A 24,718-nucleotide genomic window follows, 5' to 3' on the forward strand; every position below is an offset into this window, starting at 1 on the left:
AAGGAGAGAGAGAGAGAGAGAGAGAGAGAGAGAGAGAGAGAGAGAGAGAGAGAGAGGCAGCAGGTGAAAGAAATGCAAAAGAACCCAATGTGCTCAAACCTCAGTGGACCACTGAAGCATCTCTTCACTGAAGCATCTCTTCACTGAAGCATCTCTTGCTGAGAAAACAGCCAAGAGAAAACAAAAACTGTAAGTTAGAAAAGTACCATGAGACCAAGCTTACATGGCTGCCAGTGAAGCAGAAGAGGCTAAGAAGACAGCAATGGCTGCTGCTGGGGCCCCCAAATGACAGCACCTAAGAAGACACTGTGATGCCTGAATGGGCAGGAAACGCTTGTTACGTAGGTAGATCAGATTCTAAAATAGCCATAGGCATCGGTTATTCTAAAAATGAAAACCAAATAAGCAAATCCTGATACCAAAAGCACCAAGGACAGTTATCTGTGGGATAAGTTCCAGGAGATTCTAAAAGCCATACTTGAAAACGATTCACCTCATCTCTTTACAACACAGAACTAAGGCCCAAAGAGGAATGAGTAGTATCGCCAGTGTCTACTTGATTTTCAGTCTTTTTCTTCTTGGTCCTTTCACACATGATGGACCTTCCCAGCATGCAGATGAAGGCCTGTGTTTTCATTTCTCCAAGTTTTCACCAGCTCCTATTCCCCACCTCCAACACCCATATCTGGCTCAACTCTCTCATGAGTGGTTCTCAACCTCCCTAATGCTGCAACCACTTAATACAGTTCTCCATATTGCGGTGACCCCCATCTATAAATTATTTTCCTGGCTACTTCATAACTGTAAATTTCTACTGCTATGAATCCTAACGGAAAACTTTAAGTTTTCCAATGATCTTTGGGGGTTTGTGACCCACAGGTTGAGAATCACTGGTCTAGGGCCTTTCTTTACTCAACTCCCATGAGTTTGGGCTCAAAACAGCCTCCTCTGCTAGACCAGGCTGGCCCCTTCTCTGTTTGCACACAGAACACAGCACTGGCTGCTTTCTCCTGATGATTCCTGATGAATTCCTGACTCCACAACTTTATTGAGGGGTACTCTCAATATGCAATCACTGATTTAAACTGTGCGAGTCAATGACTCGGGAATGTTTAAGTAGATGCACAACCACATCATGATTGATTACAGAACATTTCATCACACCAAAACCAAACACCATAGTCCTTATCTATCATTCCTCATGTCACCCAGACTCCTGGTCCTGGGCGATCACCGGTAGAGACTGTTCTGTCTCTATAGATTTGTGTATTTTAGCCATAGCCTATGAATAGAATCTTCCAATAACTCATTGTCTGTGATTGGCATCTGCTGACACCTTCAAAGATGCATTTGGTCATAAGCTTCCATCTTATATTGATGTATGTGAAAGAATATGGTAGAGATATTGGAAGGTAAATGAAGGCGGTATCCCTTAGACAGAATACACTGCAGCCTGGTAAATTGTTCAAATTCCTGAGCCCTGGGGTGACAGTGAAACTGGGGCAGCCAAGAGGACTAGCTGTATCTGCCACCACAGAAGAACAGGAGAAGGGGGATGGAATCCGATTCAGATAGACTAACACACCAGCCCTGTTCCAGCAGGACTACTTACACAGGATCTCTTACAACACCAGGACCCACTCTGAAAACAAAGTTACTGGGTCAAACTCTTACTTAGCCAGACTTAGCTGCTGATCTTCATGTGTCACTTCTTCATCTCCACAAAGACGATAAAAATAATTCCTGCCTTCTAGGCACCTCACCAGAGAACTGAAAAGGCATTACAGTGAAGTAAGAGACTGCATGCAGAAGTGCGTAGTACAGACTTGGAACATTGTAAACATTTGGTATGTGCTTTTGCTTCTTGTTGATTGGCCACAGCTCTTTACATATTGTCCTGTGCATAATGAAATGTGAAAAGAGGACAATAACGCATTTAAGAACGTTATCAACTGTCTTCATTGCAAAATTTTCATGTTGTATTTTAATAGATGTTATAAATCTTGAGCTGATTCATCTGAAGTCTAAAAAAGACTTACTAGCTGGGTGAGGTGATGCATACCTTTAATTTCAGCACTCAAGGGAAAGAGACAGACAGATCTTTATCCATTTGAGACCAGTTCTAGACCGGCCAGGGCTACACTGTGAGACTGTGTCTCAAAAACAAAACAAACAAACAAACAAATAAGCAAGGAAATGTAATGGATAGTGACAGTCACTCCATATCCAGAGTTTAAACATGATGGAAGGCATGGGGTCTCTCCATATCCCTCAGTCCCAGGAGCAGAAAAAGTACATTGACTTCCTGGACTTTACATCATACCTGTTCCCCTACAGTCCTCTTACAGTTCCTTTGCTTTCCTGTTACTATCCTTAGGCACTAGACCTGTGTATGACACCCTCTGCTTAGTCTTCCTGGAACATCTGCAAAAAATATGTCAGAAATCAATCTTTGTTTGGTTATCCCTCTCCAGACAGACAAAGCCAACATTAGGATAAAACCATCTCTCTGCGTCACACACAACTGGAGAGAGGCCAAAGACTTATTGATGTTGTCACCAGCAAATCAGCCAACTATCCAGAAAGTTGGAGTCAGGGAGTAGCTGGTGTCATACTCTTGCATGCCAGCCTATAGAAGGTGATTTGAATTAGTGGATCCTCTCCTAGCTTCCCTTGATTGTCTTTCCTGTGTATTAGACACAGCTCAGATTCACCCCCTCACCCCACTTCTTGCTTCTGTCTCCTCTGCAGCTCCACATAGGAGCACTAAGCATGGACTTGAGTCGGCAGCTCCATGCATGACCACGTCTGATGCTACATCACAAGCAGCTACAGAAAATAAGCCTGTCTCATTTATCTTCTTACCCCGGAGTCAGGATTAAAACGCTCATTAGTCTGTTTGACAAATATTTGTTGAGACGCTAGTGTGTGCCAGCACTGTTAAATACAAACATTTCACAGAAATAGAGGATTTGACTCTGAAAGGAATTTTGAGAGAATGAAAAGAGACTCAGAGAAAGAAACACCATAAAGAGAGTTCCAGTGCCTGGGTAAGGAACACTCTGGTGACAGATCTTGTTTCACTATGTCGAGGATATGTCTTTCAGTTAAAAATAACACGAGTTTAGCCGGGTGTGGTGGTACACACCTTTAATTCCAAAAATAAGGAGACAGAGACTGGTAAGTAGATCTCTGTGAATTCAAGGCTAGCCTGGTCTACAACAGAGAGAACCTGTCTCAAAAACAAACAAAATCTACCAAATAAGAGCCACCCACAATAATTTAAACTTGGCTATAAAGCCAGAGAAAATCCAAATGGTTGTTTTGTTCATTACAGGTTTTATCAACAACCATAAAGCACCCACAAGTTATCGCTCAAAGATGTTCACAACTATCTACATTTGCAAAGTGACTAATACCACATGTCCCACCCTCTGCACCTCTCTCACCCCGACCCGGCTGGTTCATGTCTCGCCCACGCTGGGCTGACGAAGGTCTTGTAAAAATTTAACTCAGTGGGGTTGCACAACTTTGAAAGTTTGAATTGCTACTCAGGCTAATGAATGAGATTCTTCAATCACCTCATGAAGATGTTCTCAGTGGGAGGAAGAGTGGAACAGGCTGTCACAAACACAAATGTTCTTATCGGGGCTCAGGTGAGGCTTACACAAGTAAATGAAGCAGGGGACACTCACCTCTGCCAAGTTCAGTCCAGACATGTCCCAATGTTTCTTTGTGTCCTTTGTGAAATTTAGGTTCTTAAAAGTCTTGTTTCCCTTCCTGAGGTGATGCAGACGTTTGACGGCCCCACTGTGGTGATAGTTTCACAGGTGTTTGTGTATCTCCAAAGACAACAAACTGCACAGTAAGGATATGGAGCTCTGTGGAACAGTTCTATCTCAGTGAAACTTAGGAATAGAAAGCAGCTATTTCCTCACTGAGCCAAAAGCACAAACCACTGAATACATTGTTGCATGTCTCTTGGGAAGCAGGCTTTAAAGGAGCAGGCTTTCAGCTAGACTGTAACTCTTCCTTTCCTCCTTAAAGACTGCTGATATGTTTCCCTTAATCATCCTTCATGGCACTCACCCTGACAAATGTCACTCACCACCTTTTCTTGGGCAGCCATCCTCTCTCATCTGAACCGTTGACCTTGTCCCCTAATCGCTCTCCTCAAATCTAGTGTGAGCCTATGCCAACTCTCCTGTCCTTGCTGGAGTCAGAAAAATCTCCCTCAAATCTTGATCCATCACTTAACTTATTGCCTCCTGCCCTGCAGGATTTCTCATGGTCCTGAAGACAAGGCCTCAGTTTCTCAGAAGAGATTAGCATCGACCTGCTCAAGGTGGCTGCACACAGACAAGAGCTGATAGCAGAACACAGGGCCCAAGCAGAGGTTCGGAGAACCATCCACTTTTGTCTAAGACCCTGCGAGAGCTAAAGCCACCCAACATGAGCATCTTTTACCTCTTGCTGAACTTCACAGATAATGATATCCCTGGCTTGTCGTAAAGTCAGCATCAGAAATCCCCACCCCCTGCCCCATGATAGCACCACAGAAGTCCTGTCTCCCTTCAGACCTCCCACCCGTGCTTTCTTCTGCTGGAACTTCCTTTTCTTTTTTCATCATGGTAACTTACACCTTCAGATCTAGATTCTTCGAACCCAATCTCCCCTATCCTCTTGCATTGGCTTAGGTTAGGTTTAAAAACCAGGGTGTGCTTTTTAGAGCAGTGCTCCTTCTCTGGAGTCTTATTGTAGCCTCTTATTTGTCTGCCCTTGAGAGCAGGGGTTGTATTGAGTTACTTTGTAAACTCTTTGTCTAGATATTTAATAGGTAACCCAGTGATCAAAGAACCAAAGGAGTAAATGGATGGACAAATAGATACGTTAAGAAATAAAGCCTGTGTTTCTGATTGCCTACTGCTGTGTGTTTCCCATAGAACATCTGCCTTCCTAGAATATACTGATAGATTTCTAGGAACTAGCCATTTGTCATAATAAAAGGCAACAACAACAACAACAAACCGAAAACCTTTAGGGTTATATAAACTAAAAATGTCCAGCTTCTTTCTTTTGTTCTTGGTGTCTGTAAATAAGAAGATGCTGGTCTTTCTACAGTATTTTCAGTCACAGGTCTGCCCACCTTCTTCAAACATGCCACCCAAGACAACAGAGTGGACAGCATTGATTATCTTACTGAGTTTAGAATTTATCTTGGTTGTTGGGGTATTTTTTCCCAGTCTCTATGATAAGGTAGAGATATAAGTGGTTGGGTCCACAGAGGCCCTGGAACTAAAAGAAAATCTTCTGGAAAGATCTAAGCAGGAGACGATAAAGGTCGGAACACAGAAGGGCAGTACAGACCAAGAATTTGCAGAATTAAGAAATATTTGGAAGGTCAAACCTACTGCGTGTTTAAGAAAAGAAGGACATCACTAGAGAGGGAAGGAGGGGAGGTGACCTCAGACACTCAGCACCTGGAACTGGGGGTCGCACACCCCCAACTCATGACTGAGAGAAGACAATGAGCTCCTTTGAGATTCGTTCAGTTTAACTTGTGGACTTTCATAAGAAATAAATGTAATAACAACCCCTCTATATTCATTGGCAGGATGCCTTGTACATAGAGGTTCAACCTTCTCTGGAACTAAGTCGAGAGTCAGTTATTATAAACATTTTAATTTTTAATTATGTGTACGTGTATAGGTGGCTATGTGCTCATGAGCATAGGTGACTGTGAAGTCCAGAAAAGAGGACTGGAGTGACTCAGCCATCCAATGTGGGTTCTGGAAAATAGACCCAAGTCCCCTGTAAAAGTACTACATGGTCCTAACCACTGAGCCATCTCTCCGGCACCTCAATTCAACCCAGTTATATAATTTCAATCAACCCAGTTTGTACTGTGAATGTAGAAGAGGAGAGAGAAACATCGAGATTGGCGTATAAAAGAAGCCAATGGACAAACTGGAAGCCCCTCCCCTTCAGCAAGGATATGGGTAAGGGGGCGGAGCACGAGTGAGGGAAGCTATACATACGTAGGCAAGTGTAAGTGGTATGCAAATGACTCATAGAGGCTCATAGCTTTCCTGGCCCAGTGCCATTTGAGCATCAAAACGTGCCCAAATCTCTGGCCACTTTCCATGCCCAGGAGTGTTCTCATTTTCATGTAATTGTCCCCATTTCTACCACCATCCCTGTCTCCCTGGTCCAACTCTTTATTCTGCATCGCTGCTCTCAATTTTTTTCTGTTCATTCACTTCCCTGTTCAGCTTACACAGCCATCATTGAGAAAAGTCAGGGCAGGAACCCAAGCGGGAACTGAAGCAGAAACCAAGAAGGAAGACTGCTTGCTTACGCAGCTCAGCTCAACCCCCTACAGTTGATGAAGGGCAGGGGTGCTGTCCCTGTCCACCTGTTTGTCCATCTGGACTTGCACCTGCTGTTTTTGCTCTGGATCTAGTTCTGTCCTTTCACCTCTGCAGCTGGCTACATCTCTCGAAACCCTGACCTTTTCCAGGCTGGATCTATTATAGCAGTTGCCTCTTCTCCTGTGGCCGCTTTGGTTTTGTTACCGAATACAGACTTTGCATTTCCATCAGCCCGCTTCTGAAACGAAGTCTGCTATAGGTGCTAACTTGTATTTATTTTGTAAGCCCATAAATGGATACGTAGAGAGACAGATGTGCTGTGTGTGGTGAGAGTCAGAATGAGTAACTGAGGTTGTTATAAGAAACCCGGATGTGCCTCAGTCGCGTTATCAAGGTAGGCAGGATTATTGGGCAAATTGTTGCAATCGAAACAACTTCACCTCGTGAATTTATTGTATTTACTGTTATTTAATGAATTCTGACATTATGAAAAGACACAAGCACGTTCATATGTTCCTGGCATAGCACATTCATGACATCCGTATTTCCCAGGGCTATGTGTAAGGAGAGCTCATGGGGGAGAAAGGTCCATCATCTACAAATATAAGACAATGGAGGTGTTATGCTGAAATGACTTATAAAGATTCATCGACTCTCATAATCAGTATATTTGTGCTTCTAACTTTTCCCAGATCCTTAGGCCTCTTCTGTTCTTAGGAACACAATTCTGTTTTTTTTAAATTATTTCTACCTTTATTTTATCATTATTATTAGTGTGTGGGAGGTGTGTGTTTATGTGGTTATGTGACTTTATATATGTAGAGGACAAATTGGGTGTCTTTCTCAATTATTCTCTACCTTTTAAAATGGTTACATTTTTATTTATTTATTATTATGTTTGTGTATACATGCATATACATGTAGGCACATATACCATGGCATGTATGTAGAGGTCAAAAGGCAACTTTGTGAAGTTTATTTTTCTTCCCTCTCTACGTGGATTCCGGGGGTTGAACTCATAATTCCCAGGGCTGTGCAGCAAGCCCCTATACCCACTGAGCCTTCTCCCTGGCCCTTCACCTTAGCTTTAAGATAAGGTCTCTCACTGAAGCTGGACCTTCTGAATTCAGTTAGTCTATCTGGCTAATGAGTTCCAGGATCTGCCTATCTTACCACTACACTCTCCCCCAGAACCCGGCACTAGATTAGGGATGCGCATTCCTGCTCCTGGCTTTTTATGTATGAGCTGGGATTTCTCATGTTTATCCTCCAGGGCGGGTCAGCAGTTCTGTCTGTTGGTCCTTGATGCACACATGCGGCAGGTATGTTACTGGCTGAGTTATAACCCCAGATATTTCTCTTTCCTAATGCACTGTTCCTATTTCTACCACTACCCATGTGTCCTCCCTGATCCAGTTCTTTTAATAAACGCACAAGAACCTGGAAATCCCCATAGGTGTCTCCAAACTGTAACCCAAGCCCATAATATTAATAGTTTCTCTTTTGTACAATTCAATGCGAAGCCACACCCAAATATATTGCTCTAACATAGTATTTATCCTTGTGACAAACTGAGAAATTCAACACCCTGGAAAGTATGACTAAAAGGTCTTACTACAATCATAATTGTCACCGGGTGGATGAGGGACTTAGAAACAGGGACAGCTACTATAGCAACCTCAGAGTGGTCCAAAGCTACATTTGGCTTTCAGTTTCACTCATAATTCAAAGAAACCATAAAAGATTCAAGTGAAATCTGAATGGTTGATTAGAAACACGTGAGGCAGGGGGCTCAGGCACGTGCTTTGAATTTCTACCTCCATGTGTGCCAAAAACTAATAATCATCATCTGTCCTGTGATTTTCCAGGAAACAGAATCACCTCAGCCAGCCCTCAGAAAGACAGAGATGGGGTCAGGAAAGCACTGGACCAGTCCAGTTGGGAAAGGATGAGCGTGTGACTTCCACATAGAATGGCCATGGCTCAGGCCTGGCTCTCTTTTGCCTCCATCTCTCAATGTGGCCTTTCTTGTCTCTGCCTGCAGCCTACTTACAGACCCCTGATAACTGTTGCTTTCCCCGAACACATCTTTTCCAAAGCACAGATTTCAGCATGGAGCAGACACAGGCTTTGGATCCAGGAAGCCACAAAGTTGAGTCCAAAATGCCATTTAGTGTGAGGAATTCACAGAGTGTCTTTGAGCCTTGGTTTTCTTTATCTACAAAGCAAGGATGTCAAGGCCTCCTTTGAAGAGGGGTTGTTGGCTGAATGGGTCAGTTTTGTGAAATGCATACCTGTCAAGGATGCCAAAAGAAGTGGGCAGTAGCTCTCCTGTCTTCCTTGTGAGTGAGGAGATTCTCACTATTGGTACATTGGAGCCCAAATGGTCACTAAACACAGAACCCTAAGTCAGCAGTGACCAGGAGATAGGCAGTACACAATGGGCCTGGTACCTGAGTACCCAAGATTAAATTAGGTTGCAGTATAAAGGTCTTAATGTCATCCAAGCTTTCTTAGATTAGGAGTCAATTCGATGACAACCAATCCTCCTATTAATGTGTCATAAAGAGAAGGGGAATAGAATAGTCAGATCAAACCTCATCGTCCAGAAGAACTTTTTATAGGAAGACACTAGAGGATGAGACATTTTATACATAAGAAGTAGGTGAGGGGACTAGAGATACAGCTTAGCAGTTAAGAGCACTGTTATTCTCCCAACAGGGCCTGGGTTTGATTCTTACCCACATGGAAGTTTATAACTATTCATAACTTCAGTCCCAAGAGATCTGACAACCTCTTCTGGCCTCTGTGGGCATCAGACTTATCTATGGTACAAAACACACATACAGGCAAAGCACCCACACACACATTTTTTAAAAGTAGATGAATAAATATTCCGAGGCCAGGATAAGCTTGCAAAACTGATTAAGTATGCTACAGAGTAGACAAAGAGGAGACATACTGAGAAACTGGGCTGGCACAGTACCTAGGCTACTTTGTCAAGATCTCACCAGGCTATGGCAAAAGTTTTAGTCTTAATATTGAAATTAAATCTTCCCATCTCTACATAATCCCGCCCCCTTGTGTTAAATAGTTGCATGGTTCTCGCACACTAGACTGTTCGTCTTATGCTTTGCTAGTCCACAGTTGGTAGATTCCTTTTTAGGTTGTTCTCATTTGTTTATTATTTTGACTTTGAAGTGTCGCTGTAGGAGAAATTGCTAAATCCAGATTTGTTGGATCAAAGACTATGCGCTTTTAAAATCTGAGTGTTATTTTCAATTCCCCCGTTAAAAAATGTTATGAGCTTGTACTCCAACCCCAGCATGATTGCACGAGTCTCCACAGACCCTTTACAACATTTCGTTATCATGCTTTTAAAACTTGGCTGATCTGATAGCAAGCACTGTTCACCTCCTTACTTACCCTGCCTTGTGTTTCTTTAACTGTGTGAAGACAGAGTGCTCACAAGATTATCAGCCATGCTCACTCCCCAACCTCCACTCTGAGAATAACTTTGAATTGCCTTTGCTAATTCCTCTGTACCCTTGGATTCTTTTCCTCTGTGTATTAAGAAAATGAACATATGGACCACTATTTAGTTCATAGTCTATGAGTTTGAGCTCATAGAAGTCCCTTCCACGTCAAAATTTTTATTACGTGTGTCTGTCTATCTGTCTGTCTGTCCGTGTATGTGTGTGGGAGAGGAGCACTCATCCAACTATCTGCATATGAAAATCAGAAGACACCTCTGAGAAGTCGTTCTTCTCAGATGATAGGAGTTCCAGGGACTGAACGCAGGTTGTCAGACGTGGCAACCATCTCACTGGGATCCACTCAATATTTTTTTTAATGTTCACTTATGTTTCTATTCATCGTTTTATGAATTAAGTCACTTAATGTCTATAATGTCTCTTTTTTCAACATATCAAGAATTTCTTTTTCTGTATTGTATGCAAGGCATGTTTTAATTTATGATTATATTTTTTTTCTTTTGAGAGATTTTTTATTCCCATTAAAATTTGTTACCATGATATATATGTTGCTACAATTCTCTTGTATGTTTATCACTTCCCTTCTTTTCTCATCTGCAGTTTATAATCTGTTTTTATCTTCTTTCATGTCTGCTTGTTTGTTTGTTTGCTTGTTTGTTTGTTCTTCACTGAGATCTCTTAGGTGAAAGGCAAAGAGGCACAAGTGTCTGGCGTGGCTGAGTATTTGTGTATGATGCCACCACAAATTTCTCGGTGGACTCTGATGTGCTCCATTCACCCCGATGGACAAACACAGTGACGACTCCTACTCAGAGCACACAAACTCAGAACTTCCTTTCACTGCACCTCCCACAATGCCCCATTTTGCTACGCTTCCCACAATGCCCATGGTGTGAAGCAGGAACACGGATGATCAATCACCTTGTCCATTGTTGGCATGGGTGCCATTTCCTCAGTGATGCTTTGCCTCCTTTTGGAGGCTTCTAGTAATATATAGGTTTATTCTCAGTCTGTTCCTCTAGTTAGACACAAAGTATTACCGTGCTGATGAAGATTTTTCAGTGATTTGGGATACCATAAGGTCTAAATTCTCTAGAAATAAATTTTCTTTTATTCTATTGGTTTTGGAAAATAACGTTGAAACGGAAGTAAGTTTTCTCTAGAATTTTTCCATCTAAGGAACGTGAACAGGAGAGAGTGGATTGATTAATTAAGATTTTGACTGAAGGCCTAAAGAGGAGAAAGATGGAGCCAGAAAAGCACTAGGAAGCCTGTGTGGCATCCAGGGTATGGCAGAAATGAGCAAACCTCATAACAGTAAGCTTGGAGATGAGTAAAAGCCAGACAGCCAAGCAGACTTTGAAAAGATGACATTGAAAGAAAAAAGAAAGCAGTAACTTGACAAATGGCCACTCATTAACTGAATTTGGTTTGCTTGTTTATTTGTTTGTTTGTTGTAGCAAAAGAGGAAAGGAGCCGACTTTTTCATTATGTTGAAGTTCCTGGGCCATTCAATAAATGTACAGTTTAGCTAAATTAGCAGCGGTCACAAAGCCAGTGGCAAAGGGACAACTGTGAAGACCATTTTAGAATTCCTTTGCATGTTATTTTTTCAAATGCTTTTCATTAGGACGTATTCATTATACATAACCATGGGCTTTATTATGGCATTATCGTACACATATATAATGTATCTTGTTTAATAGAAAACCCCATGCTACATTGTCTATTTGTCTGCAACTAAGTTGGAGAGGGATGAATGTACAAACTTCTTGGGCTGGCCTGGCTCATGCTTCTCCTGCATCTGGAATGTTGGGATAAGACACATGTGCCCGAACACTAGATTCGAATTAGTCTTCTTTTTGTGTTGCCCATAAGCTCTTAGTGTGATTCTGTGTTCAGTGCTCGCCCACTACAGGTGTACAGTGAATATTTATTCTATCAAGATGCTCCTTTCCAAGCTAAAGTCACACACAAATAAGCAATTTGCCTATTTAATAATTATACTAAAAGACCAAGACCAGGATAACTAATTAGAACTCAGTGATGTTGGTTGTACTGGAGATCAGAAGGAAAGAATAAGTCCTTACATGGGCTCTGTAGTGAGTGCAGCCTAAACACTCTTCCTGCTGCAAATGGTACAATTCATTGTTCAGTAGATACGTTTTTAGGGGCATAAAAACTTTCCAACAGGGAAATTAAGAGTGAGGAAAGGAAGAGTTAATACCATTATTTATTGCACACCACACATGATCTGAGGACTTAAGTCTTCCGATAATCTTATGTATTGAGGAAATTAACCAAAGTCACATGCAGGGAATTATCAGCAGATCCAGGGAATAATCAAGTCTGTTTGTTATTCAACCTGTGAACATAGTCATAACACGAGAGGCTGGGGTACTTCCATCTAGTAACAAAGGAAAAGCTGAAATATCAATGGTAAAACATTTCCTTTAAGAACTTAGGGTACCAGACCCCGCCAGTTTGGTCTCTGACCTTTCCTCTCTATTCCTGATTAAAAAGAGCAACATTTAGACAGGCATGTGGCCTCCCAGGAAAAGACAGTATTTCCTGGCTTTCTTGGCAGATATCTATAAGCATGACTAACTTTTAACTAATTGGATATAAATGTAAGTGGAATATATAATTTCTGGAATTTATTATCCTTTTTTCTGTGGTTTGACTTTTGAGATATAGTACATGTAGACCAGGCTAGCCTCAAACTCACTACATGGCTGAGTCTGGCTTTGAACTGTCATTCCTTCTTCCACTAGCTCCCAGGTGCTGAGATCACAGGCAGGCACCATTATGCCTGACTCTCTGGAAATTATTCTTCAAGGGATCTTGAACCTGCTGTGTACCTGAGAGTGATGATTTTGAACTTCCAATCCTCCTACCTCCACCTCCCAAGTGCTTGGATTAGAGCCATGAGCTACCATTCTTATTGGCAAGAATGTACATGTTACTGCTTTTTGTATCAGACATTTTGCTATAAAAAAGCTATCTTACTTCCCTTAGTGTTACTGGAACAGCACAGCCCTAGATGGCCATGTGAGGGTATAGCTCAGCTGGCAGAGTGCTTGCTTAGCATGCAGAAAGCTGCTGCACCATATAGGCATGGCTGCACATTCCTATAAATCCCTATTGCGGTATTGGCAGGAGGAAGAGAAATTTGAGGTCATCCTTGGCTACACAGTGAGTTTGAGTCTGGGCTAGGCTCCATAAGAACCTGTTTGAGAAAAAAAAATCAGGGAAAGAATTTTATTTCAAAGTTCTGGAGGCTGGGGAGTCTCATTTCAAGGAGCTAATATCTGGTGAGAGTTTTCCTACTGTGTCATAGCCTGACACAGACAGCATACAACACGTCTGCTAGAATTGGTAATTTTAGGTCCTTTTTTTTTCCCATAAAGTCACTGATCTGATCATGAGGCACCATCCTCATAACCTTACTTAACTTACTTAGACATCAAATCTGATTAAAACTTGCCTCCAAATACCAAATTAAGTTTCCAGTCCACGGATTTTGGGAAGAAAGAGCAAAAGCCATACATGGCAATGCAATAAGGAAGACAGTATCCAGGTCGCTTATGCCACGCAGCACTGTCAACCATGGATGGGCATCACTAGTGTGGGGACAGCATGCTTACTACTGCTGTTTGCTTATCATTTCCTACGTGTTTTCATTCTCAACAACGTGGGAGTCTTAGTGGCATCACATCACATTTGTATGATGCTTTTGTTGTTGAGTGTGAGTTTTCTAAATTAACAGACTGATACTGGAGACATTAAATGCTAAAGACAACAATCATGAGGATGGGGAGATGGCTTAGCAGGAAAGTACCTGGCTCTCAAGCATGAGGACCTGCATTTAGAATCCCCAGCACCCAAGTCAAAGTCAGGCATCCTGCCAGAGCTGAGGGACAGAGACAGGTACATGAGCTCAATGGTCATCTACTCCATCTCAGTTAGTGAGCAGTTAGTGAGCTCTGGGTTCAGTGAAAGCTTTTGTTTCAAAAATAAGGTGAAGAGACATCAAAGACAAGAGATGTCTTTTGGCACACACACACACACACACACACAAAAGATTGGCAGATGCTGGGGACATGTCTGTAATCCCAATACTTAAGAATTGAAGCAAGAGAATCAGAAGGTCAAGTTCAAAATTCACCTTGGCTACATAGAAAGTGCAAGACTAGAATACAGAAGATCCTATCTCAAATAAAAGGAAATCAGTTTTAAAAAGACAAGCTAGAGCTGATGTCATGTCTCACATCTGTAATCTCAGTCCTTCCAGGGCGGAAGCTGGAGGACAGCTGCACAACACTGGGAAACCTTGTTTCAGAAAATGAAAACAAACAATAGAATAAAATACAATCTGTCTTAAAGGAAGGTTTAACTTAGAAAAGGAAAAGAAACACAGCAACAAGATTGCAAGAAAGAGAACAACTGCTGTATGAGTTGGTTTATGGTGTGTGTGTGTGTGTGTGTGTGTGTGTGTGTGTGTGTGTGTGTGTGTATGTGTGTTGGAATTATTTATTCTAGCTAGCCTGTATAAAATACACAGAAATCTGGTATTTTATTTACAAGATGTAAGCCTAGATTGGGCAATTTCTATACTAGCCTCACTTATATATCTAAACTATATGTCCCTTGTTACTTGCTGTTTGATTTGAGTCTTGCCCAGGCTACCTCTGCTTCATCGGAGTCCTCAGGGTGTATTTCTCCTGGCTCATGCATGATCCATCCAGCCTCATGGCAGCCTCTTTCTCCTCCTCCCCTTCCTCCTCCTCCTCCTCTTCCTCCTCCTCCTTCCCCTCCTCCTCCTCCTCCTCCTTCCCCTCCTCCTCCTCCTCTTCCTCCTCCTCCTCCTTCCCCTCCTCCTCCTCTTTCCCCTCCTCCTCCTCCTCCTTCTTCATCCTCTCCCCGATGATCTCTCGCTCTTCCTTCAAGTCCTGCCTTCCTCTCTCTACATCCCAAACACAGGCCCTAGCCTTTTATCAACCAATCAACTTTAAATCAGGGAGCAAGGTTTACACAACAAAGGCCAGTTGTATGTGAAAATGTACTCCTCTGGATAGCAGCCAGATCTTGGGGTTCATAATTTAGCATTGTATAAATAGTAACAGATTACCCCCCTAATGTGTATGTGTGTGTGTGTGTGTGTGTTGTACACGTCTGTGTGATGGTGCACACACTCATACATGGAGGTCAGAAGTTGATGCAAGGTGTCTTTCTCTATCATTCTCCACCTTAGTTTACTTTGTAATTCTTTAACAGTTTCTTTTTTTTCTTTGACAGTTTCTTACCAGTATATTTCATATGTGAAATACAATATTTCGTAATTGTGTATGTTGGATTTAGGGTATTTCACCCCCATTATCTTTTCACATCTCCCCATCCCCATGAAAATTCTTCTCTGCATTCTCCCTCCTGCTTTAATGACTTTTTTTTCCCATTCTTGACCCACTGAGTTCAACCAAGGTCGTCTTCTTGAGCGTGATGTGGGGGAGATAACCACAGGAACCATGCTATACCACTGAGGAGAATGGCAGTCCCTCTCCAGTAGCCACCAACTGCCCACAGATCCTTAGTGAGTGCTGGGGCCTCATGAGACCCTTCCCTCCGCAAGGCAAAATCTCAGTGGGGCCAATCTTGTATAGATCTCATGCAGGTAGCCACAGCTGCAGGCATGCAGTGAGCTTCATGACTGCAATGGCTGTGCCATGTGCAGAGACATTGTTTTATAATTCCCCTCTCCAACCTCTTGCTGTATATTCTTTCTGCCCACCCCTCCCCCATTCTACTGTGTTCTCAGAGTTTTGTGAATGAGGCATACCTTTTTTTTTTTGATAGAGTCTTTTACTGAACCTGGATCTTGCATTTTTAACTAGTCTCTGTGGCTAGTGGTCCCCTGAATTCACATGTCCCTCCACCTCCCACTGTAGTTGATAGAGGTACATTACTGTGCCTGCTTTTTCCAAGGGTGCTAGGGATCAGAACTTGGGTTCTTATGCTTGCATAGGACTTTATCTCCTGAGCCAATTCCCTGAGTCCAAACCTTTTGTCTGCCAGATGGTGGTAGTGAGTGTACACCTTTAACCCCAGAACTTGGAAGTCAGAGGCAGGTGGATCTGTGAGTCTAAGATCGATGTGGTTACAGAGTGAGTTCCATGACATCCAAGGCTACACACACACACACACACACACACACCACACACACAACCAATAAGAACAAAAAAATAAATAAAACCAAAACCCTGTCTCAAAAAAAAAAAAACCAGCTTATGCATTCTTTATTTCTTATCTTTAGGTATGATTTAGTATTTGTGTCTGATTTCCCTATATGCACAAAGGAGAAGGACACAAATAAAAGGCTTCAATTTTTCACTTTGTTTTGGTTTATTTTTTTCTCACTTACTAGCAGATAGCCAATAATTAACCAGTTCATATTGGTTATACAATATATTGTTTAACTGGCCCATCGCACTTTACTAAAACCAACTTTGGTTAATTTCCTGGTGGAATTTCCAAGCTCCAGTCCACCTTTCATCTTTGTGAGAAGAAAACACTAATAATGCTGAAAATGCACCACAAACCTTATGCCTTCTTCCAGTGTAAGATGAAAATGCAAGAGCTCCCGTACTTATTAGCTCTGGGATCACTCATGAAAGTGTTATAGCTCTGAGGGAAAAGGCTTTGCCAATGGAAGAGTTACAACTCTGTCCTGGTGGGAAATGTTTCCCCAAAGTGTTACAGATCTGAAGGGAAAGGTATCCTGGCAGTCAGGAGCCAAAGAATACCACAAAGTCACACTGCACAACAAACCTTACAAAGGAGATTTAGTGGGAAAGAAAACCCAGGAGTGTTGCTGCTGCTGCTGCACAGGCTAGAAGCAGCAGAGAACTCAGCAGAAAACATGGTTTATATAGACTTTCCAGGGTGGAGCTTTCCAGGGTGGGAATTAGTGGGTTTTCAAGTCCAAAGTTTGGATTTTGTTTTATTTCTCTGTAGGGCAGGAGCTTTTGGGTAGAGTGTTCTGTGGTTAGAGAACCTAGTGGTTGGAGGTCCTCAGGGGAGGAGTCTTCCCACTAGTGTGCCTTGAGAGGCTTATAATTCTCAATCTATTAGCATGCTGGAAAGCCCAGGGAGGGCTCCCAGACAACCAAAGAATAACTTGTAATATCAAACTAAAAAGAAAAAATCACACATCACATACTTCCAACATACAATGGCAGAGAATACACATTACCATTCCAAAAGGGAGAAAAGAAAGCATAGTGAAGAAATGCTAGGCCAAAGAAAGACTGAAAACCTGTAGGGTAAACATCAAATTCTGCATCTCTGAGTCTGATATCAAAGTGCTCTTCAGATCTCTGACTCATTTCAGCTTTGTTCACTCTCTTAAGCTGGTTTCACGTCTTGTTAACAGCCCTTCTTGGCAGGTATCTCATGACTCTGGCATCTCCAGCACCTTGAGCTTCCTTTTCACAGCTTCCTGCAATGGTCTCTCTGGGCTTCCTTGCAGGGACACATGCCCTGGACACATGCCTGCCTCACCAGCTTTCTTTAGCTATGGAGGGATCTTCTACAACTCTTGCTTGTATCCTTGATTCTAAAACCAGAACCATGTGGCGAAAGCTTCCAAGTTCTGCTGCTTGATGGGGCTGGAACATGACCCCCTTGTTCAAACATATTTGTGCCAGCTTTCTGTTGTTGATAGTTTTCTTTATGGTTTAACGTTTCCTTGAATTTCTTTTCACAAGGGAAAACTTAGCTACTGTCTTTATTCCACTTAGTGCTAGGTTTTCTTTAAAGTTTTTATCTCCTTAAGCTTTGATCTAAATTCTATTATACTCCCTGGTACTCCTTTTCTCTTCAAAATGTATATTTTGTATTTTTCCTTGTTTAGCTTGCTTCTTTTCATAGTAGAACTGCACAATAGTGACCACTAATAACCACATGACAGAGTCAATAGTAAACTATCTTGAAATCTCCTTTGCCATGCTATTACTCCAAAACTCTGCAATTTAGCCTCAGGGAGATTTTTAGGAAAGGGTCAAAACCTAGTCACATTCTTTGTCGAAATGTCACAAGGATGATCTCTAGGCCACTTACTAATATTCTTCCTCTCTGAAACTTATTGAGCTGGACTCCTCACAGTTTGAACTACCGTCAGTACCACTCAAATAGGAACTAGTATGGCCCTTTAAACTCTGCTCAACTTCTTTCCTAATCCAGAATCCCAAAGTCCATATTCATGGTCATGCCTGTCTCTGCGATACCCTAGTCCCTGGTACCAGCATCTGCTTAATCACTCTTGCATTGCTGTGAACAGACACCATGACCAAGCCAGCTCTTACAGATGAAAGCATTTGATCGGGGCTTGCTTACAATTTCAGGGGTTTAGTCCTTTATCATCATGGCTGGGAGCAGGACGACAGGCAGGTGTGGTGGAGAATTAGCTAAGAGCTACATCCTGATCCTTAGATAGAGAAGGGGGGGGGAGAGAGAGAGAGAGAGAGAGAGAGAGAGAGGGCGGCATGGGCTTTTGAAACTTCAATTCCCACCCCACAGTGGCATACTTTCTTCAACAAGGCCATACCTATTCCAACAAAGTCATATCCTTTAATCCTTCTCAAATAGTGACTAAAGCATTCAAATATATGAGCCTATGGGGGCCATTTTTATTCAAACAACAACAATGTTTTATGAAAAATTATTTCTGGTAGAAAAAGATCAAGTTAGAAAAAAAAAGTGGCCGACATTACCAATCCCTTTTTAATACTCTTTTTTTAAAATCATTTATTTATTTTTTTCAAATCATAATTCATTCACACAGGGGTTATAAACACAGAAAGGCAGGACGTGGGGAAGGGGATGACACTGGAGCATAGGGTGTTCAGAGGGAATACAGATATCATTCAGAACCAGCTATCGGCTGGGTTAGGGTTCAGGGGACAGGTCACTATGGCTCTGCCTATGACTTACTTGTCCTTATCTAAGTTGATATTATCTGCCAAGGCTACCTATTGACAAGGTCTATGACTACTCAGGCTGGTAAATTTCCATGAAAGATGCCTGTTTACAATAGCTTATAGCCATCTGTTTCAATGTTTTCCCACAGAGACCCAAGACTTGGTGTTAGTTTAATACTCTTGAAATACTCCTTATGATAAATCTCAGCCTAAGGCCAGTAAAATATTGTGGTGGTGGTCTTCTGCTTCTTGTTCTTCTTCTTATTCTTCTTGTTCTTCTTGTTCTTCTTGTTCTTCTTGTTCTTCTTGTTCTTCTTGTTCTTGTTGTTGTCCTTCTTCTTCTTCTTCTTCTTCTTCTTCTTCTTCTTCTTCTTCTTCTTCTTCTTCTTCCTCCTCCTCCTCCTCCTCCTCTTCCTCTTCCTCTTCCTCTTCTCCTCCTCTTCCTCCTCCCCTTCCTTCTCCTCCTCCTCCTGCTCTTTCTTCTTCAAGAGCTTGTACAATGTGTGCACATTTCCAGAGCAAGGCATCACTTAAAATGTGTTTTGCCACATAAAATAACCACAATCCAGTGTTGCCCAGACAAACCAAAGATATCCATGTATGCATTGCCACTACCACCACCATCATTTTGCAATGCAAGGGCTCTAACCCTGAGCTGCATGCACACTTGCCAAGTACTTTACCACTGAGCTACATTCCCAAACCTTTAAACCAGGATTGTTCGGGGGGGAAAAATCACCATCCTGTGGTAATACCAAAATTGGCACAAAAATGAGATTCTCCACTCTCTTTCATCATTTCACACGGGTTTGTATAGGTCAAGGCCAAGGTCAGAGGTGAAAATGCCCCCTACGGAAACAGAAGTATCTTTAATAAGCTTGTGATTTTTCTGTTGATAAACACAGCCGGTAACCTTAAGGTCATGTGGTTCCCTCTGACCCCAAATCACATTGTTTCCTTTTATTCAAGTCCAAGCAATTCATCTATGTTCATTACAAGAAAATTGGTCAACATTACCCATCCCTTTTTTAATACCCTTGAAATCCTCCCTATAATAAATCAGAGCCTAAGGCTAGTAAAATATTGTGTGTTTTTTTCTTTTTCTTCTTCTTCTTTAAGAGCTTGTACAATGTGTGCACATTTCCAGAGCAAGATGTCCTACGTCAGCTGCAGGCTGTAACTAAGGACTTAGTAAACAAAACAGACAGGGCTAGTTAAAACAGCTTAGTGGGAAAAAATGGAGAAAAGAAATCACGGTTCTTATCAAACAGCAAAATCCTGAATGAGTAGGAAAGAAATCAATGTTTTGGATTTTTTAATTGATTTTCAATTTGTTACAACATTTATTAATCTATTAAACCTAGAAGGAGGAGGAGGAGGGAAAAACCAGCTTTAATAAAGTCTGAGCATCTCCCCTTTGTGAATCAAGTGTGCATTGTGGACTGAATCCATGACCCCTCAGCCCACAGTACTCGTACGTTAAATCTCCTTAGGGCTGGGGATGGAAGGTGATGTGCACGTGTGTTTGTAAGCTTCAGGTTGGAATGTCTGCTTCATAAGTGCCCCCTCCCTTATTTTTGAGACTCTCTCTCTCTCTCTCTCTCTCTCTCTCTCTCTCTCTCTCTCTCTCTCTCTTTCTCTCTCCCTTCTTCTCTGAACTTAGGCCTCATGATTTGCTAGACTATCTGGTCTTTTTGCCTTGAGAATCCTCCTGTCTCCATCCATGCTGGGGTTACAGTGTATATGACCATGCCTAGCTTTTGCATAAGTGCCAGGAATTGGAACTCAAGCCTTATTGCTTGTTGAGTCCTCATGGTTGACTGAGACATCTCTCCAGTCCCTTATGTATTGAATATCTAAACCCTGGTACCTTAGAATACAAGTAGTCTTGGAGATAAATATCTTTTTAAGAAGTAAGTAAGGAGAGAATGTTAAGAGAATTTGCTGCTCTTGCAGAGGACCCAGGTTCAGTTCCCAGCACCTATATGATGATTCACAAGCCTCCATGACTCTAGTGGGATCCAGTGCCCTCTTCTGGCTTCCTCAGGAACAATGCATTCAGTACACTTACATAGGAGCAGACAAAACACTTCTACACATAAAAATAAATAAATCTCACTAAATGAAAGGTAACTAAGATAAAGTAAGGTCATATGTATGGAGCCTAGTTAATGGTGGCTGGTGTTCTCGCAAGGAAAGGCTAGGACTTGGTGAAAAAGTTTGCAAAGACAGAGCTAGCCTGTGGTGGCCCTCATCCACGAATCTCTGAGTTGGCCTACAGACTGAGTTCCAGGACATCCAGGATACACAGAGAGACCCTGTCTTGAAAAACCAAAAATCAAACTGAAAACAGAGAAGGTTGAGCAACAATCCAGAGAGAGAAGCTACAAAAAAGACAACTCTGTGGCATCGTCATGGGAGGTGTCTAAAATGGTGGGGGAATTTACTGCTGTTGTTAAACTATGTAGTCAGTGGTACTTTGTTATGGTAGCTCTAGTAAACTTGCATAGTTTGCATATTCTTGTTTATGTTTGCATAAATAATGAGTCCCTGGGGTGTCTGGGAGCTCAGCAAAGTACTTTGGACATTGTAAGCTCATGGGTATTTGTCAAACAGGAAGAAAGAAAAGGAGAGAGGGAAGAAAGGAAGGAAGGGAAGTAGGAAGGGAAGAAGGAAGGAAGTGAGGAAGGGAGGGAGGGAGGAAGGGAGAGAATCCACTAGCTTAGGAACAGAACCACGTTAAACTTTATCATGCTTAGTTCTCTGTGATGTAAAACAGAAATGATAAGCAAAGCCCATATTTCTTTCACTTTTATCTCAGGCAGTACTGAGATTGCAGTTGTCAGATCCATGATGAAAACTAATGTTCCCCGATCCTGAAAAATTAGACATACTCTTACCCGTAAGTCAGGAAGTGAATTTTAGATTCTTATATACAGCCTTATGAGATGCCACACAATGGTGAGAACAAAGAGACAGCGTCTAAGACCCAAGGAAACTGGTCCACACTAAAGACTGAGAGAGAGAAGTCCCAAACCAACTAGTAAACCATTCCCTGTGGCACTTGAGACTCTACTTGCTCATTCTGTCTTCTTTGCATGAGCTAAGAAGGTATTCGAACTCTTCTCCTGGCCCTTTCAATTTGGCGGAGATTCACTTTAATTTTTTTCCTGACACATTCTTCATTTGCATTTAAGATATTTCTAAATCGACCAGTGGGCAATGTGAGAGTAAGACAGAGCAACTTAGTTTCCTCTTAAGATTAAGCCACTCAGCTTAATCTTTGTATGGGACACCTGGTCCCCTAAGAAGTCAACAGAGATGTCCTGTGTGCTCTCTAATGAACAATCAATCATTTTCAAATTATAGAGACACCTGTTCCCCTAAGAAGTCAACAGAGATGTCCTGTGTGCTCTCTAATGAACAAGCAATCATTTTCAAACTACAGAAAGTATATTCGCCCAATTGCTAAGTGCACCATCGATGCAGGCACACTCTTAAAATGTGTTTAAGATGTAAGTGTTGACCAAGGTTCTCGAACCAAAGGAAAGGCTGTAAATGAATAATAATGATGGAATGTGACTTGGTACATAATTTGTATGAAATACTAAATAGAAACATAGCAACATGAAAAACCACCTCTCTTCTCAGGAAAGAGTTCCTCTGTAAACCTTCACTTTCATCTTTTATCTTCCACTCTCTCAATACCCAGGTATAAAAAGCACAAACCCATCATGAGAATTTTGAAAGCCCATCTGGAACTAACTCTGTTATGATCCCAGTGGAAAAATCTTTTCTGAAGGTACTGGTGTGTTCTGTCTTCCTTACAGTTCATATTCACTTGGAACTGACTCAAAGACATTCTAACCCAGGTGGTGGTGGTGGTGGTGCACACCTTTCACCCCAGCACTCGGGAAGCAGAGGCAGGCAAATATCTGTGAGTTTAAGGCCAGCCTGGTCTAGAGAGTGAGTTCCAGGATATCCAGGACTACATGGAGAAACCCTGTCTTGAAAGACAGAGAGAGAGAGAGAGAGAGAGAGGGAGAGGGAGAGGGGGAGAGAGAGAGAGAGAGATAGATAGAGAGAGAGAGAGAGAGAGAGAGAGAGAGAGAGAGAGAGAGAGAGAATCCTAAGTTAGTGTAATCACACCCTTGAGTTTTGTGGCTCACTTTGTCTATCTTTATGTCTGCCGAGAGACCAGAGGCTTCTTGACTGCAGAAGTCATATACACTTTCAGAATTCTAGGAAGAAGTATTTTTCAATGCTGTTTAATCCATTTGCATCACTTATGGATGAGAAAATAGAATGAAGGTCATGGTTACATGATGGTGATAACACACTATAGGTAGAAGAACAAGAGAAAATTGAAGACTAACATGATGTGAAAGTACAGCAGATTATATGGAGAAAGAGTTTAAATTGGAAGTCTCCAGTGGGCCCCACCCCTCAGAGATTGGGGAACCCTGCAGAAACAGTGGTTGAAGAATTCTAGGAGTCAGAGGAGATACAGGACACCAGGAGAGCACAGCCCACTGAATCAGCTAAGGGCTCATATGGGCTCATATGGGTTCATATGGGTTTCACAGAGACTGAAGCAGCATGCATGGGGCCTGCATGGGTCTGCACCAGGTCCTCTGTGTATATGTTATGGCTATTAGCTTGCTGTCTTGTGAGATTCCTAATGGTGGGAACAGGTATGTCTTTGACTCTTTTGCCTGCCCTTGGATCTTTTCTCCTTCTGTTGGGCTTCCCAGTCTAGCTTCAGTGTGAGAGTTCTTGACTTGCTTTATTGTATCTTGTTGTGTTGTTTGGTTACTGTCTCTTGAAGGCCTGCTGTTTTCGGGTGATAGATGGACAGCAGTTGGTCTGGGGGAAAGGGAAAGTGGCAGGGAGCTGGGAAGAGTGGAGGGAGGGAAAATGGTGGTCAGGATGGATTATATGAGAAGAACATATATATGTATATGTATGTATATGTATGTATGTACATATGCATGTATATATGCACACAAGAGAGGCCCCTACATTAAATTACTTCTCTCAGAGAACACTTCTGGGCACCACTTTCTGCTTAGAGGTTTGAGGACAGGCATTAAGGTACAGCTGCCTATTCCTTATTTTGATGTCCTTACCATTTTCAAACAAAACTTTCAGTCAATTGCTTTCCCTTCCAATATCACTCAGCTGATCTGACGGGTACTTCTGACTGTGTTAAGGCCCTTGGTCAGTGACATCATCATTTCCTTCCTCCAGGATGTATCTCTCGGAAGAGAGCATTCAACGTACTGCTCTTTTTCTTTCCTGGTGGGTAATTAAAAGTTTATGGTAAAAGGACTGAAAACAACCTCCATTGTAGTTTCCTTCAGCTCTGTCCAAACAAAAGAAAACAGAACAAAACAAAAACAGGACGTTGCCACAGAACTTTGAGAACACATAAACCGTGCTTGCAAAATTGGAAAGAGAGCTGGAGAGATGGCTCAGTCTTTAAAGGCTGGCAACCAAAACTGGAAAGAGGTTGAAATGAGTGTCTGTGTCAATGCTAGGGCTGGTGGTCCTGTTGCCCTCTGCTGATGAACTTGTAGAAGCTGCTGAATGCCCCTTCTATTTTCTTTGAATGCCAAAAAAAAAAAAAAGTGCACAGTAGAGATCTGAACAAACCTGGGACCAAAGGATATGCATGCTTCCAGTGAGAATCCATGGCTCGGTGAGGGCAGATAAAGAAGTGGGTAGGGAGGAACTAGGAAAGGTGCCCTAGCTTTGGTCTGCCTGGCCCTCTCAGACAGCAGGTACTCCTCACCTGGTGCTGATGAGAAGAACCAGGATGTCTCTACTGAATGAAAACATACAAGGGAAGCCTTTGCCTTCAGAGACAGCCAGTACC

General features: G+C 42.2%; 1 long non-coding RNA gene across 1 annotated transcript in view; it reads left to right on the forward strand.

Annotated features, from left to right (window-relative positions):
- Positions 1-10,997, forward strand: part of LOC114619690 — a 15,066-nt gene extending 4,069 nt beyond the window's left edge. Inside the window, exon 3 of the long non-coding RNA XR_003711206.1 lies at positions 10,539-10,997. This is a non-coding gene — a long non-coding RNA (uncharacterized LOC114619690). The remainder of the gene's footprint in view (positions 1-10,538) is intronic.
- The last annotated feature ends 13,721 nt before the right edge of the window (positions 10,998-24,718 follow it).

The sequence above is a fragment of the Grammomys surdaster genome, unplaced genomic scaffold (genome assembly GCF_004785775.1).
Source record: "Grammomys surdaster isolate TR1022 unplaced genomic scaffold, NIH_TR_1.0 63, whole genome shotgun sequence".
NCBI lineage: Eukaryota > Metazoa > Chordata > Mammalia > Rodentia > Muridae > Grammomys > Grammomys surdaster.